The 16,425-nt window shown below is 43.9% G+C and overlaps 1 pseudogene; it reads right to left on the reverse strand.

Annotated features, from left to right (window-relative positions):
- The window catches only part of LOC123766619 (glutamate receptor ionotropic, kainate glr-3-like), a 322,176-nt pseudogene that overhangs the window by 160,611 nt on the left and 145,140 nt on the right, over window positions 1–16,425 (reverse strand).

Below are 16,425 nucleotides of genomic sequence, written 5' to 3' on the forward strand. Positions count from 1 at the left end.
CAAGGTGTGCCCCTGTGTTCATCATTTGCACCCGTGTAGAAGATATACACACGTTTTCAAGATATGTATTGGTGGTCAAGATATGCACATGTGATTGAGATATGTACTTGTGTTAAAGATGGGCTTTTGTGTTCATGATATGAGTTTGTATTCAATATACGGGTTTGTGTTCACATTCGAGGATTCATAGTTGCATCCCAGGGCAGGACATATACGGGTGGGCACGTAACATTTCACCTCATTCCTCTGTTCATTAAGCAATTTATAAGTAACTGAGAATTATGCATCTATTGCAGGTTCCATTCCTTGTACGGTCATCAGTTCATCTAAATGCAACACAATAAACTTAAATTCAGGCTCTTTGTCTTCCCCTTCGGGAATTGAAATATGCACTGGTGTTCAACCTAAACACTTACATTCAGTATTTGAATCTGTGTTCAGTATACACAAACGTGTTCAAGATATGCACCTGTATACTAAATATTACCCGGTGTTCAGAGTAAGGCCCAGTACACACAGAAATCACAATAGCGTGATGCTTCAAATGAGCAAATCCACAAGGGCCGTAATGAGGGTTCGAACTTATGCCCGGGATGATCCTAGACGCTGCTTTCCCTAGTCGATTAGGCCACATGGTAAAATAATTGCAACCGGGAATTCCATTGACTTCACACGGATCCTGCAGCCTCTCCGAGACAAAAACCAGGGTTTTGCACAATTCCTTCATGCACTGCCAACAAGCTGTTCTACCTCTTCGCCCTTACTTCATTACACACACAAATCACAATAGCGTGATGCATAAAATGAACAAATCCATAAGGGCAGTGATCAGGGTTCGAACTTAGGCCCGGGATGATTCCCTGCCTTAGTCGACTAGGCCAGGACATGGTAAAAGAATTTTTGCCATGTCGTAAGGCCATAAGATCATAAGGCCCAGTGATGAAAATGTATTCCTGTGTTCAAGATATGAACCTATCTTCAGGGAGTGCACCTGAGTTCAGGTGCACTCGGTGTTCAAGACATGACTAGTGTTTAAGATATGCACTGGTGTTCAATATATGCATCTTTTTTCAATATTGATTTAGAGTTCAAGATATGCGCCAGCGTTTATGATATAAAATCATGTAAAAGATGTGTGCATGCGTTCAGGATATTCACTAGTGATTAAAATCTACACATGTTAAATATGTCGTGTGCTGAGGATATGCACCCGTGTTCAAGATACGTATGTTTTTATGAAATGCACCTATGTTCGAGAAATACATCTGTGTTCAAGATATGCACCAGTGTTCACTTTTATGTACCGACGTTCAAGCTATTCAAATGAGTTCATGATATTTCTGTGTTCTAGATATGCATCAATGTTCGAGACGTGCACTTCTGTTCAGAATATGCACATGTGCTCATGATATGCACCTGTGTTCAGAGTATGTACTTGTATTATGAAAGTCCTAACACACTTGCCAATACATAGAAAAGTATCGTATATTATTAAGAAAATACGATATGGAATCTTATAGAAACTAAGAGGATCTCTTTAAACCTTAATTAGGATTAAATTGCCTTAGAACTAGTTAAACCTAATCTGATGTGAATCTGCGATTAATATCATTGAAAAGAATTAAATAAGTATTTTTATAAATATAACAATTAAATAAGTAAGTTGAGGGTTAGGGACAAATTATTTGTAAATAACTTTTTAAGGCATTTCGAGTAAAATGCTTTCAGTAACTTTACCTCTGGCTCTAAACTATACCACATTAAGCTGATCGAATAAACTGTATTCAATAATGTAGTTTATTTTCAAGACCTCTGCAAAATGTGCTTAGTACATAATAGAAACTGCACCTGCTGTAGATTTAATGCTAATTGTTGTGCTTGACAGTGGAAATATGACTTTGAAGTTAAGAACATGCATGCGTAATTTCCTGTTAAAGTTCTATTGTTCTATTAAATGGCTTCCAATTACAAAAAACAAACAAGGCGTACGAGAAGTTCATGGCCTGAGCAAGGTAGTCGAGGACACTGGCAACTGGTCCCCTGAAGACCAGCCTCTTGCCGTCGGGCGCCTCCGGGTCGTCGAGCAGCTCCTCCGTCTGACCTGGGTACGCTTCTCCGGCCACTCTTAATGTCGGGTGATGAACAAGTCTGTTAAACATAATAACAGTTGTTGTAGTAATACTGCAAACAACTTTCTCAATAATAATATTAACAATAGGAATTAGTAATGGTAATGTTTTCTCACAGACATAATAACATAGGATAAAAAATCCACACTTGTGTATTTGTGAGATTAATGTAAGGAAGTATCATTAACAATGTCTCTGTATCATTAACAATGTCTCTGTATCATTAACAATGTCTCTGTATCATAAGCAGTGTCTCTGTCCCCCATAAACAGTGTTTCTGAATAATAAACAGTGTCTGTATCATAAAGAGTGTCTCTTTATCATAAACAGTGTCTCTTTATCATAAACAGTGTCTCTGTATCATAAGCAATGCCTCTGTACAATAAACAGTGTCTCTGAATCATAAACAGTGCCTCTGTATCATAAACAGTGTCTATGTATCATAACAGTGTCTGTGAGGGAATGGAATTCCAGCTAGCATACACATGGTTGATGAAGAAGGCAGACTGCCATTTTGCTTGCAGAGGGTGCAGAAGGCTGCACAAGTGTGCACGCATTCTAGTTTTCTTAATATGGGAGCCAGACAATTCTTGTGTGGTGTCTATGGAAAACAGACACCCTCAGCTGTTCATTAAAGTTATGGTGGCCACCGTAGCCTTGCTATGGAAAAGAATTACAGCATTAGCATAGTTTTAAGCTTAAGTTCATTGAAGACAAAATCCAAGGAGCAAGAGGGACTTGGATTTAGGATCCAGGATCCTTAACGGTGTCCCTCGCTCTTGTAAACAATACGCCGGTTGGCAGTGAAGACACAAGAGTCATGTGACTGAGGGTCAAGAGCTTATTGGAAGCGGCCCTGTGGGCCACCATGATGCAGTTCGATGATTGGTTACCTTGAAGAACAATAGGAAGAGTTTCGGAGAGGCCGCCAGCTGTCTTCCTGCCCTTGAGCGTCAATCTGAGAATACTCACCTAGTTCTGAACTTTTGATCTTGTTTTTGATCTGTGAAGGCGCGTACACCGTAACTTCGGCCAAAGTTACGGAAATTCCTGTCTGAAAGTGAGTTCATTAAGAACAGTATATATCAATCAAGTCTATTTGAATCCGTTTGTCAGAATCCGGTACCGCAACGGCGCGCATTTTTATATTAAATGAGATTAGTGATACATAGAAGAGACTCCAGACGTGTTCACCTGCAGAGCAATTAAACTGTAGTTACTATTCTGTGATCATCTTGTTAATCTTGAGCGATCCGTCAACATATCACTCAGTAAACTGTTGGTAGGAATTTAAGAAAAAATTCACTATGATCTAAGTCAGAATCCGAGTGAATAACTTAAATTTACGAACTGTTGTGACTTTGATTATTTTCCTTTCCACAGCGCTTGTCCACATCTGCTGTGTAGCCTGCCTCTCTCCTCGTGCCATCCCGTGAGAGCGTCTCGGCTCTGTGACTCCGAGCCTACTCTACGTCGGACTCCCCAGCGCCCTGTGAACTACGCTACTCCACCCCCACACATGTTCTTGTGAAAGAAAATCTACCACGTGCTATCTGTGTTGGTGCTTGATCTTCAATCAATGGCAGAGTTTTACTGAGTATGAAAGAGTAAGCCAGTAATAAATGTAAGCCAGTTTATCAATGTCAGAACTCCTTAATTAATTACTGTTTCATTATCAGAAGTGCGTATTCCTTGTGCTGATTCAAGTCGGCCTTATGCCATGTCGTTCTCAGGGTTCCACCCACAATGGGAAAGTTACACAGATCCAGGAAGCACGTAGGTGAGGCAAGTTCAGTATATCTGTGTGATTACTGTAGATTGACCTGAGTGTGTGTATATTACACTTTTTGCACATTTTTGACATTATTGTTATTGTAATATATACTAACTTGTGTTCAATGTAACTGTGTGGTTTAGTTCATACCGTTACTGTGCTCTGAGAGTAAGTAAGAACATTTCCGTGTATGTTCTTTTTCTTTCTCGTACCAGGAGAAAAGAATAGCATAAAGTTCTGCTGTAAAGATGCTAGTCTCCGGAGGTAGGCGACACATATAAGTGCGGTCAGGAAAAACAACAGAGTAGCCTACACCGTCCGCAGACTTAGACCCATCAAACCGTCGGAAGGGTAAAAGCTTTAGTGATGAGGGTCAAGGATGAACAAAACTTCGGAAGGGGGGACTCTTCACGGGGGCAAGGAAGGAACAATACGAGGAGAAATATTAGAAAGACGAACTGAAAAAGAATTCTGTAAGCGAGATAACAGAACAGAAAGAGGGAGGATGTGAAAAGGAACAAGAACTAAAGGAGGGGTAAGAGTTAAAGCACGGCAGAGGCGAGAGGAAGGATGTTGCAAGGACCGCGCAAGATAGCGAGGACAGGAGCAATCATGGAAGTCCTGGAGAGATAGAAAGCCAGTGTCAACATACAAGCTGAGGCCGGGAGTCGAACAAAAGGCACCAGAGCTGAGGCGCAACCCAGTAGGGTGCAAAGCATCAAGACGGCGAAGAGTAACAGGAGAAGCAGATGTGTAAGCAGGGCAACCATAATCGAGTTTAGACAAAACGAGAGAGGAACGTAAAGCAAGGAGCGTGTGCCTATTCGCTCCCGAAGAAGTTTGGGACAAAACCTGAAGAAGGGTAGGGGCCTTAGAGCGTTCAACTCGGAGGTAAGAGATATGGGGCGACCAAGAAAAACGAGTGTCAAAGATTAACCCCAGAAGCCTAGCGGAATCCTTGTACACAAGGGGGTGATCATAAAGTGACAAAGGAGGACGAGGAACGATATGCTTCCGAGAAAAAATCATAGCATAATTCTTAGGCATAGAGAACCTGAAGTCATGATCGGTGGCCCAAGACACAACCCGCTCTCGCACAAGACAGCACATATATGACTTATTGCCTAATGTCAATATTTTGCTTATGAATTAGTACATATGTGGTATATTCCCAGTTATATTTTTTTCAAGGCCCAAACTCTTCCTCGTGTACCAATTTACGTCTCACAGGACCCGTCCATCGCCGTAGATAGCAGAATAGTCGTGATTGGTTCAATTATATTGAAAATTGTAATTTTCAGGTCACACACGGCTTGTGAAATTGACCTACTATTGTCCATTCTTGTAGAATATTACAGATCAGCTACATCCTATTGAAGGCTCGTAGTTTTGTTTAGAGAAATATTAGCGTTTCTTAGGCAAATTGGCAAATTCCTTGGCATTCTCATTGACCACAAGCTGAATTTCCAGGGACACATTCTAAATATATCAAAAAAAGTTTCATAAACTGTTGGCATTCTTTCTAAGATCAGATATTATGTACCACGCCCTGCCCTGGTGACTCTCTATTACTCCCTCATCTATCCATATCTCAACTTTGGGATTTGTGCTTGGAGCTCTACTACACAAAATCATTTACGTCCTCTAATTACTCAACACAAAGCTGCTATTAGGACAATATCCAACTCTGGCCCCAGACATCACTCGGTACCCCTACTCAAATCTCTGAATATGTTAGACATTAAGTCACTGCACATTCTCTCATGTGTATTATACATATATAAAACGCTAAACTGTAATGCCAATCCTGACCTCAAAAGCTTCATAGAAGGTTGTAACAGAACCCATGAGCACCACACCAGAAATAAATACAGTTTTGATATTCCTAGAGTACGACTTAATCAAACTAGAAATGCTCTACAAATCAAGGGACCCAGATTGTGGAATGACCTTCCCAACCATGTTAAAGACTGTACCTCTCTCAACCAGTTTAAGATAAAAACGAAGTACTACCTAATAAATTCCCTGTAACCTACCTTACCCCTTTATTGTCAACCAATGTCTGTTTTTTTTAAAGAGCGCAGTTTGTCGACAGAATTGTATTTGTGCTGCTTTTTCAGCTATGTTTTCATTCCATGTTTTCATTTTAGTCTTTATGCTTAATTAGTATTAAGCTTTAGTCATTTAAGTTTTTTCTGCCCGAAACGCTTTGCGTAATAGTGGCTTTAGGCATTGTATGTACTAGGTCTATCTATAAATCCATCACTCTTTGTAAAATCTCTTGTATGTATGTACCTTACCTAAATAAACATTCGTTTTGATTTGATTTGATTTGATTTGATTAGTAAATTATAATAACCATTATAATTTATTACATAAAATAAAAGTGCTTCACCAATCAAGATTATATACAATAGTTTGTGCTTTAAAAATCTTTAAAGAATGGATTGTAGGAACATCAACAGAAAACGAAGTTACGTGGGAATGTCTGTGGGGTAAACTACTGCAAACAGGATAGTATAGTGTCTACTACCTACTGTAGGATGGGTATAGGGTCCACTACCACCTGTTAGGTGAGTAACGGGCCCATACCACTTGTAGGATGGGTCTGGGCCCAACAACTGCCCACAGCATGAGTATGGTGTCCACTACCGCCTGCAGGATGGGTATGGGGTCCACTACTGCCCACTGCATGGGTTTGGGGACCACTATCATCTACAGGAGGGGTATGGGGTAGACTACTGCCCACTGGATGGGTATATGATCCACTTCGCCCAAAGTATGTTGCGTGACGTCCACTGTACTGCCCACTGGATGGGTATGGGGTCCACAATCACCCACATGATGAAAATTGTGTCTACTACCGCCCACAACATGGGTATGGCCTTCATTGCCGCCCACAGCATGAGAATAGGGTACAGTACCGTCCATGGAATGGGTATATGCTTACCTACCGCCGACAGGATGAGTATATTGTCTTCTACCGCCCACAGGATGGGTATGGGGTTAACTACCACTCATATGACGCGTATGGGGTTCACTATACCGCCCTCAGGGTGGGTAGAGGATCCATTACCGTCACAGGATGGGTATGGTGCCCACTGCAGCCCACATGATAAGTATGGTGTCCACTTCCTCCCAAAGGAGGGGTATAGCCTCCACTGCACTTAGTCACTTAGAATTAGCGTGCCAACTTTGGATTCATATAAGCGCTCGAGTGCAAAGAGCAACAATTCTGGCAACCAATTCTGTTTGAAGAGTGGAAGCCCAGTTACTTAGACGCGATCCACTCATGGGAGACTACATACACTCTCATTTTCACAATATTGTATAAACTTGGAACTTAAAATTTGTCAATCTGTTTCATAAATTGATAACTTTGTTAATTATCAATTAATCATTAATGTATTCACTTAATTATTTTCACATTAATATTAGCAACTATATTGTCTTTTTTTTTGTTACAATATTTCAGCATTGTTAATGGACTCTCAAGCTTTAAGCTAGTACATCTGCGTCTCCAGTCCATATTTGTCTGTTCCAATTGTTTATATTGCGGTAGTGGACCCCATACCCATCTTGTTGGTGATGGTGAACCCAATACCAATCTTGTAGGTGGTAGTGGACCCCATACCCATCTTTTGGGGGTAATGGACCCCATACCCATCCTGTGGGCGGTAATGGACCCACTACCCACCCTGAGGGCAGTAAAGTGGACCCCATAAGCGTCCTATGAGTTCCCCCTATACCCATTCTTTGGGCGGTAGTTGACAATATACTCATCCTGTCGGCGGTAGTTAAGCATATACCCATTCCATGGACGGTACTGTACCCTATTCTCATGCTGTGGGCGGCAATGGATCCCATACCCATGCTGTGGGTGGTAGTAAACACAATTTTCATCCTGTGGGTGATTGTGGACCCCATACCCATCCAGTGGGCGGTATAGTGGACGCCACGCACATCCTTCGGGCGAAGTGGACCATATACCAATCCAGTGGGCAGTAGTCTACCCCATACTCCTCCTGTAGATGATAGTGGTCCCCAAACCCATGCAGTGGGCAGTAGTGGACCCCATACCCATCCTGCAGGCGGTAGTGGACACCATACTCATGCTGTGGGCAGTTGTTGGGCCCAGACCCATCCTACAAGTGGTACGGACCCCCTTACCCACCTAACAGGTGGTAGTGGACCCTATACCCATCCAACAGTAGGTAGTAGACACTATACTATCCTGTTTGCAGTAGTTTACCCCAGAGACATTCGAACGTAACTTCGTTTTCTGTTGACGTTCCTACAATACATTCTGTAAAGATTTTTAAAGCACAAACTATTGTATATAATGTTGATTGGTGAAGCACTTTTATTTCATGTAATAAATTTTAGTGCTTATTATAATTTACTAAGAACAACTAATATTTCTCAAAACAAAAGTACGAGCCTTCAACAGGATGTAGCTGATCTGTAATATTCTACGAGCATGGACGATAGTAGGTCAATTTCACAACTAATGTGGGACCTGAAAACTACAATTTTCATTATAATTGAACCAATCACGACTATTCTGCTATCTACGGCGATGGAGGGGTACTGTGAGACGTAAATTGGTACGAGAGGAAGAGTTTGGGCCTTGAAAAAAATATAGCTGGTAATATACCACATATGTACTAATTCATAAGCAAAATATTGACTTTAAGGAATAAGTCATATATGTGCTGTCTTGTGCGAGAGCGGGTTGCAAGACGACATGGCATCAATCGCAAGTTGAAGCCGCCATTGAAGAAGAGGCAAATCTTCACCCCGACAGCAAAGGGTAAGATCGTCGACATAGAGAGTGGAGAAGACGCCAGAAGGAAGAGAGGAAAGAAGATCATTGAGGGCAACCAGAAAGAGTAGTGCTCAGAACAAGTTGGGACAGAATATGATATCGCCAAGTGGTGTCGTAAACCTTTTCCAGGTCAAAAGGGACGGCAACAATAGTGGTCTTCGCAGCAAAAGCAGTAGGAATATAGACCTCCAATTCACCAGGACATCTGTTGTGCTGTGGCACTTGCGAAAACCAAATTGAGAAGGGGGAGAGGTAGTGATAGTGTTCCAAGAACCACATCAGACAAATGTTAACCATACGTTCAAAGAGTTTGCAGATACAACTCGTGAGGGCAATAGGGCAGATATCCTTAGGGGATGTCCCAAGGGACCCTGGTTTCCGAACAAAGAGGACAACGACATCGAGCCAGTCCTCAGGGACTGACGACGACTCCTAGACCCGATTATACTAGACTCAGTAAATACTGAGACGTGCACAGAGGGAGATGGCGAAGCACTTCATAATGAATGCCATTGGAGCTCGCCGCCGTAGAACCGCAGAGGGCCAGGACAGACTGAAGTTCAGAGAGAGAGAAGAGATCGTGATAGGGAAGTCTGAGATGGGTGCAGAAATCTAAAAGACGAGATTCAATAACAGGTTTACGATGAAGGAAAGATTGAAGAAGATGAAAACAAGAGCTTACAGAAGAAATGTAGGAACCCAGTTCGGTCACGACCTGCAGCGGATCCACCATAAGAGTACCATGGAGGTGAAGGACTGGCTAGACATCGGGAATGAACTTATCCGCTATCTTATGGTTACGCTTCCAGATCTGCAGCAGAGGAGTTTCGGACGTAACGGTGGAAACATAAGACTTCCAACACTTACACTTAGCTGTACGGATAACTCTACAGGCCACCGCACTCGCTTTCGAAACAAAAGAAAAGAATCAACCGTCTGCCAGCGGCAGTATCTCTTCCAGGCTGCACGCTTCCAGCGGACAGCTCGAGCACAGTCCACATTCCACCAGGGAATGCACTTCTGTGGTCCACAAGAGGAAGAGCAAGGAATAGAGTGGAGGGCAGCGTCGAAGAAGGTGTCATGAAAAAGGAGGAGGGCGTGAGGGAGAGGCAGATTGGAGAGGTCAGAGAGAGCAGCACAGAGGGTAAATAGATTCCAGTCTACCTTGGCAAACTGCTAGCTAGAGAAGGAAAGGGGAGGGTGAAAAGAGAAAAAGGTAACAAGGATGGGGAAATGGTCACTGCCATGGAGGTCATCAAGAACCTGCCACGTAAAATCCAAGTAAAGAGGCGACGAGCAGAGAGAAAGATCAAGACAGGAAAGGGTGCGAGTCCGAGAGTCCAAATGAGTGGGCTCACCAGAATTCAGAAGAGATAGTAAAGAAGAGAGGATGAACGGTTCCAGAAGGCAACCCAGGGTGTCTGGCAGAACATCACCCCAGAGCGTATGCATATGTCGACAACTTAAATCACCCAGCAGGAGCACAGGTTCCAGCAAGGAGTCCAGTAAGTTTTTAAGATCGGGAAGCGAAAGCGGGACATTTGGGGGGAGATATATGGAACAAACCGTACACCATTTCCGCACAAAGACACTTGCAACAGAACATGGGAGAGGCGACGGAAAAAGTAGGGGGACGAAGGGAACATCAGAACGAATCAAGAGAGCAGAAGAGTAACGGGCCCCAGCAAAAACTGGGGGGGGGGGGGAGAGAAAGGAATAGCCACGGAAGCGACCAGGACGAGCACCAAGCATCGGCTCCTGGGGGCAGAAACCAGTGAAATCATAAGTTGGAGATCAAGGAAATAATGGCGTAATTACCATGCATATTCCATTGAAGAATACACATCAACAAGAGGAGAAAGGACAGCAACAGAGAATAATGAAGAAACAAATGTGAAAAAGAAACACAGCACGTTAAAGAAGCGCAGGATTAGGATCAGGGTCAGCGAAGTCAGGGTTAGGGGGCATGGTTAAACTGAGTAAGGATGGAGGGAAGGGAGCGGGAGGACCGACCAGAGGCAGACGAGCAAGGTCCGGAGGAGGAGGAGGGGGAGGAGGAGGTGGAGGGGGGGATAACTGAGGTGTCAAGGACAGCATCAGGAGGGGCAAAAACCGGGGAGCGCACCTCAGCAAGGGCAACAATCAAGAAGGAAGCGGGGGGCCAAAGAAACCTCCATAGCAGGAACAGGGGGCGCCACCACCAAAACGGAAGATGATGGAGCAAGAGAGTCAGAGGTAGGGGGTGAGGAAGAAACCGAAGCCTTCTTACCTGCTGGGGAGGAGGAAGGAGATAAGCCAGACTTTCGCTTCTGACACAAAGAGACAGGCGTTCTAGCAACAATGTACTAGAATATATTCAATGTACAGCAGACTCAAGCGTCTCACAGGAAAGGAAGAACGAGAGCAAACAACACGAAGACTGGGCAGAAAGAAGGGGAACCCCAAGACAGAGAACCAGGGGGGAAACCCCTTCGGGACAGAACGTAAAGGAACAGAAGAGGAGGAGGCAGTGGGCATGTCTGGGTCTAAGGCTTGGAAACGGTTGTGAGACTGAAGAAGGTGGGAAGGACAAGGAGGAAGACCGCAACACGCGAGCAAAGGAGACGCCAGCGAAAGGGGGGACGCGGCGAACTTGGCGCCTCGCCTCAGGAAAAGACAAACTTTCCCGGTGTTTTAAGGTGTAGACGGCTGCCTCAAGTTTGTAATATACACATGCGTGGGAGAAGGTAGGGTGGGCTTCACCGCAATTGAGGCAGCGAGCCTGGGAAGAAGTGCACTCCGACCTTCGTCCACACACATGGGACAGAGAGAGACAGTACTGGAGCATCGGAGGGCACCATGCCCATACCTCCAGCACTTATTTCAAAGCCGAGGAGATGGAATATTCTCCGGAATGGAGCATCTGGCACCAGCAAGAATGACAGAGGGCAGAAGGGTCCTACTGTTGGAAATTTCCAACAATAATACAACACTGTTGTATTATCATTAATTATTACTAAATCTACTAATCACTGTAGTAATTAAAATTAACCAAACGTAGAGTTCACATGTACTAATAATTACATCTGTACAATAAGGCTAGAATTCTTACGTCACCAGACGCCAGTATTGCGTCAGATTCCATTATAATAAACACATCTATATCCAGAGTGTCAGAGAATTGAGTTTGATTCTCTATAAAACAACGGTGTTCTGTGTGATAATTATTTACAGATAAACTGATCCCCAACTAATGCCAAATAGAGCGTTTATAGTTACAACTGTTATCTGGTAATAAATTTAACGTCACGCGTGAATGCCCTGGAGAGACTTTAATTCGACTCCATTGCTTGTTTACCATCGTAAAACGAGCAAATAATAATATTTAACTTCTCTGAATAATAAATCCATCCTTATCCGAGCATTTCAATCGCAACTGCGAGAAATTATATTATTCGTAGTAAATAATTTGTGTATCAAATGCGGGACGCGGAGCGGGGGGCAGAGGAGACGCCATTGCTGGAGAGGATGCCACCGAGAACGGGAGGAAGAAAGTCGCCACTGTGAGGTGTGAAGATTTGTTGCAGAATATAGCAACTTAGCTGGTTTTTAGTTTCACGGGATACTTCGTGTTGGATCGTCAACGAGAATTAACTTGACGTTCAGCCGGGAACCTGTTAATTGGTTCCGTGTAGCCAACGTGACCGGCCAGAGAAGCGCGTCAACATCTAGGCTAGGCTCGACACCACATGTTCATTATTACGACGCCAGAACCTAGGACGCGAGCTTCGGCAAGCCTTAACTTACACAGTGCCCTATTAGCTAAGTACCTTTATTCCCTTTTGATGCATCATTATGGATAGGTTATAGCTGGGTAGCTTGTCGTTACGCCGAGCGACTAAAACAAACCACAGGTTATTATCTGTCTCCACTCTCCATTTTAATTTCTTGAACATAGATATTTAGCAGCCTAATATGTTGCTACTGAATATATTTTGATTTGCAGCGTGTGTGAAGAATTCCCCGAGCTGTCATTTCCCGTGTTAATCATCTCCCAGTGTTCCATGATGAGTTCAGGAGATTCCGAGGATGAGTCATAACCGATGTCTTGGAAAACGTCTTCAAGCTAAGACCCTTTTCCGTATTCCTTTAATTACATTATCTGTAGTGTATTATTACTACGGATCACTGTTTTCTGGATTAACACGTGTTTATTATAATCATTAATTTCTCATGTTCATAATCTATGTTCCCATTAGTGATTGTTTTATTGATTCTATAATTGGTCATAGGATTAGTTTATTGCATAATGAACTGGTGCACAAACCACACTAGTTCCTAGACATATATGAAGTTCTAGTAATAACCCCCCAATGTAGGTGTTTGAGGCTTTGATTCAGTTAAATTATTCAGCCCATTAATTATACAAGTGATTATATTCTCTAGTATTTATCCATAGTTACTGGTTCATCTAGGAATTTTCTAATGATCACATTTTATTAGTTTCCCTCTTTACTATAAAAGCGGATGGTCCTTCGTAATTGATTTTCATTACATTAATATTTAAATAAATAGAGTCAAGCCCCAAATGTCCCACACCTACCATCAAAAGTAATCATCACCATCCGAAGAGGCTGACGGCGACGACCACGAGGGAGACGAGTAAACGTGCCCACCTGGAGGACAGAATGTCCCTGGGCTTCGAGGATATGTCAAATATCTTCATGGCAGTCCTGTAGATTCCTAACACTGGTTGTAACATTAGGTGGGAAGAGAACAGTGCCAACACTGGCATTCAACTGTGCGTTCTTGGAGACTCAAACAAGGGTCTTGCCATGGCAGGATAAGGCGGCCAAGCGAGTGGCTGCATCCTGAGGAGGAATAACAACGACAACCGTACCGAAACAGGTAGGGTTGAAAGTAACAGAGGCATCTACTGAATCAATAAGGTGCTATTGGGGGAAGAAACCGTCAGGAGGTGTAGAATCCAGAGGGAGGAGATCAAAGTATTTGGCCCACAAAGCGGAAACAAACAAGGCTTGGTACACATTAGTAAGGGAAGGGATCGTGTGACTGCGGCCGTGGCGTGGACGGCGTTGAAACCCCAAGAGAGAGAGAGAGTGAGAGAGGCGGGGTTAAATGTTGCAGTTGTCACAATGAGAGATGGAGCCGTGCCAGGGAACGATGTCACCACTGGCAGCCTGTAGCTTGACCCAACCACAGAGGAGGGAGGGAAACCGAGGGGAGTAGTCAGGAGGGTCAAAGGAGGAGCAAGGTCGGGTCCAATGCAGCGGGGGCTCCAGAGCCCGGTCTTCCAACAGAGTCCGACTCGGGGGCTTGGTCGCCCACCCCACGAGCCCGAGAAGGTACAAAAGGAACAGTACATAACATAAATATGAGAAGAAAGACTTTCATTCACGAATGTGCCCCCACACCCACCACGGAGCCACAATTAGAGGATAAGACACCCAACAAGAGACATGTTGCTGGTCTTGCCGGCAACATGTCGGTAAAACTGGCAAGACCGTGTCTTCACGGAGTATACGTGACGACCCACAAACGCCACCATAAGAACTGTCAGTCCGTAGACATGGTTGACGAAAGGAGGATTGACAATAAAAGTGTCCCCTCGCTCGTGACGTCGGGTACCGCAGTTCTACGGGTGTGAGAGTATGCCTCCTCAAACACCTGGGCGTCAAAACAAAAGAAGGCCAAAAGAATAATCAAAACAGGCAAAAGGTCGGCGAGAAATGACAATTAGAAAGGAGAAGAGGGGAGGGGGGAGAAAAACGAAACATAAGGAAACGGAAAAGTCATCCGGCAGAATTCGAGACGAAAGCAGCAGGAGCATAAGGTCACAAAAGGACAGAGGACTCTCCCATGGAGCTTCACACTCTGGCAGCTGCCCACCAAGCCCCCTCACGGCAACACTGGGCCGGACAGGGAGGGGGAAGTCAGAACTAGAAGCTCGACTATACTAGCTGAGTGCTTAGTTTTGCATAGTGTCAAGTCGGATTTAATGTAACGTTAAATTATGGTATTGTACCTTGGATTGTTATTATTAAGTTATGTGAGTAAAGGTTAATTGTTACCAAACTACAAGTGTCTTTCCATCCACATCTTCCAATACCCACGTCTCTAGTATTGGACTCTGCCACATACAGTTGCCAGCTGATTATATGCTGTTCTGGATACTTCTTGATTCGAACCAATTTCATAGCTATACATGCACACCAAATATAAATTTGGTGTGAGTTAGTTGAGAAATTGTTAGTTGGACCTCGTCTTGCAGCTTCACTTGCCGGGACAACAGATCTGACGCACCAGTCATCTATCACCGCTCGTGTTATCTGACACGTGAAACTGCGGTTGACACTTCTTCCTCCCATCATACTAGTGAAATTATCTATAATCCCACTTAACTTCTTGAAGAAGAAGATTGTGCCACGCATTTTTCTTGGACAACATGTTAGCATCACCCTTGTGTTCTGTCCAGAACACACCACCAGACAGACCATCGTTCACATGGACGACCTTGCAGGATTTATGACCGACTTCTTCGCGGCTAGGTTTTGACTGGAAGGCAGTCTCGATGATCCACTCCCATCCTTCAAAACCATCGCCTATCCGCCAGTTTCCAATTATTCACTTCGTGAATTAATTAAGGACTGTGGAATTTTTTCCCAAGGCAATCATCAACTCTATGTCAAAGTATTCCTGAATCCTGGAAGTAACCATACATCCCGTTGTCACCGTTCAAACCCGTAGCGACATTCCACAGCTAGGGAGGCCTAATAACAGAGTGGACAGCGCTCTGGACTCGTAATCCTAGGGTCCAGGTTCGATTTCCGGTGATGCCAGAAACAAAATGAGCAGAGTTTCTTTCACCCTGATGCACCTGTTACCTAGCAGTAAATAGGTACCTGGGAGTTAGACAACTGTTACCGGCTGCTTCCTGGGGATGTGTGTGTGTGTGTGTGTGTGTGTGTGTGTGTGTGTGTGTGTGTGTGTGTGTGTGTGTGTGTGTGTGTGTGTGTGTGTGTGTGTGTGTGTGTGTGTGTGTGTGTGTAAAAAAAAATAGTTAGTAGTTAGTAACAGTTGATTGGTTGACAGTTGAGAGGTGGGCCGAAAGAGCAAAGCTCAATCCCCGCAAGTACAACTAGGTGAATACAGTTGCGCAGCTCTGAACAACTGCCTCTGGCTGCTAACATAACTGTCAACTAAATGACATTTGAGACTCCCGCGTTTACGCGTTCCAAACTGCTTCTGGGTTAATGACAGACGTTCCACACCGTCATCGATTAACCCACCGATGTCAACTTGACCTTTCACCTCCCACAGCTTGACATTATCTGACTTCAGAGACGAGATGAAATCACTTAATGATTCACCGACCATCTGGCTGAGTCTCACTTCTCATAGATCCCAAAGTCGCTTAGCTAAGTTGTCTGCCCTCAACCTAGAGTCAATTAAAGTATACCTCTCTTCTACCTGGCTTCCCTTGACATCGTTGGGTTAGCCCGCGACAGTCAAACATTCTTCAGCATCTTGGTCAACCATCTGATTTGTCATCCTTGACGAGTTTTCCATGGCAACTGCCGTGTTGACTGCTTCATCTTCTTCAAATACTTTGGTTTCTTCGTTTAAACTGCAGCCTTTCAACAATACAATATCTTCTTTATGCGTGATGTCCCGTGATGTCACCCAAGCTTTGA

Source organism: Procambarus clarkii, chromosome 62, assembly GCF_040958095.1.
Source record: "Procambarus clarkii isolate CNS0578487 chromosome 62, FALCON_Pclarkii_2.0, whole genome shotgun sequence".
NCBI classification, from domain to species: Eukaryota; Metazoa; Arthropoda; class Malacostraca; order Decapoda; family Cambaridae; genus Procambarus; species Procambarus clarkii.